This window comes from Aplysia californica, unplaced genomic scaffold, assembly GCF_000002075.1.
Source record: "Aplysia californica isolate F4 #8 unplaced genomic scaffold, AplCal3.0 scaffold00588, whole genome shotgun sequence".
NCBI lineage: Eukaryota > Metazoa > Mollusca > Gastropoda > Aplysiida > Aplysiidae > Aplysia > Aplysia californica.
In genome coordinates, this window is record NW_004797858.1 from 1 (window position 1) to 1,442 (window position 1,442).

General features: G+C 39.7%; 1 protein-coding gene across 1 annotated transcript in view; it reads left to right on the forward strand.

Annotated features, from left to right (window-relative positions):
• The first annotated feature begins 137 nt into the window (after nt 1-137).
• Nucleotides 138-1,442, forward strand: part of LOC101855444 — a 31,336-nt gene continuing 30,031 nt past the window's right edge. The window contains exon 1 of the mRNA XM_005107242.3: nt 138-633. The gene's annotated coding sequence lies outside the window, so the exon portion shown is untranslated. The remainder of the gene's footprint in view (nt 634-1,442) is intronic.

A 1,442-nucleotide genomic window follows, 5' to 3' on the forward strand; every position in this document is an offset into this window, starting at 1 on the left:
CCCCCTCCTATCCTGACAAAGAATTTCAAGGTCCACTACCTCCTTATGTAAATATGCATCAACAACAACACATCAGTTCAGCAGTCAATTCCCCCTCGCACTCCCCCAAACAGCTGATCGTCAGGAAAAAACTGGGTCAGTCAAGAGACGCTAGCCAGTCACACACACACACACACATAGATCTGAGCGAGCCAACCAACCACTCGGCGATTCGCTGACTGATAGAAATCTTGTCATTAATACAAGTAGGCTAGGTAGGATTCAGTTGTCTGAGATCTACAGTTACATAGAACATTAATCTCAAGTCGTGATGGTTATCAGCATTAAGCGTTAGCACTGAGTAGGTAGGTATAGGGTCGTGGCCTTTCGTTCGTTCGTTCGCTCAAGTCAAGGATCTTCTTTCCTGGACTGTTGTGTAAACTGTAACGTCAAGACAGGTTGCATGTCAAGCAAGCACAAGAAGCAAACCGGCCGTGTCGTGTCATCGTTCGCGGTGTGTAGTGTTGTAGTAGTTTTAACGAACTAACCCGCTGTGTCTACACACCTAGCTAGGGGGGCGTGTCTGAGCTCTCGGCTTGCTGCTTGCACGCCGCCGTGGCGAGTTGCTTGTTGTGAAGACTTGTGTTGTGTAAGGTAGGTGTTTGCCGGCTTCCTTCTACTACTTACTAGATTCCGACATTTCATTACTTGTTCTTGTAATTATTTAAAAATCTCTGGTGATTTTTCTTGAAAATTACTGTCATTACTTGTATAGAGATCTAGATCTAGAAGATCTATCTTTTGTCGCTCTTTGTATATCGTTTTGCTTTACTTTAAGTTGCTCTCAAGTCATAGTATAAAAGTACTATAAGTATTTGTCGTGTCATGTGTGTATAGTACAGTATAGTAGTATAATGTCGGCTTCCAACATTTCATTTGTTCTTATCATTTAAATCTCTGGTGGGTGCTTCTTCATTACTTATCTTTTGTCGATCTTGGTTTATTGTTTGGCTCGTTAAAATTGTTGTTTTGCTTCTAGACTAAAAGCTGCTCCCATAGATTATAAGTCACACTTATTCGTGTGTCATCATGTGTGTATGTCGGCTTCCAACTTTTCATTTGTTCTTATAAATCGTAATTTAAATCTCTGGTGCTTATCTTCATTACTAATCTAGATCTAGATCTATTTTTTGTCGTTTTTGGTTTGTGTTTTGCTTTAAGTTGCTCGCTTGTCAGTGTAAAAGTATCATTATTTCGTGTGTCATTTATGTGTGTATTTGATGATAAAACGTAGATTATGTTGTCTGGTACTCGAGATCCCTTTGTTTATCCACTGATCTAACATTTCCACCGGCTTCCTTGTTTCTTAATCTTATTCTCTCTCTGTTATTGTTCTTGTTCTTGTTCTTGTTCTTCTTCTTCTTCTTCTTCTTCTTCTTCTTCTTCTTCTTCTTCTTCTTCTT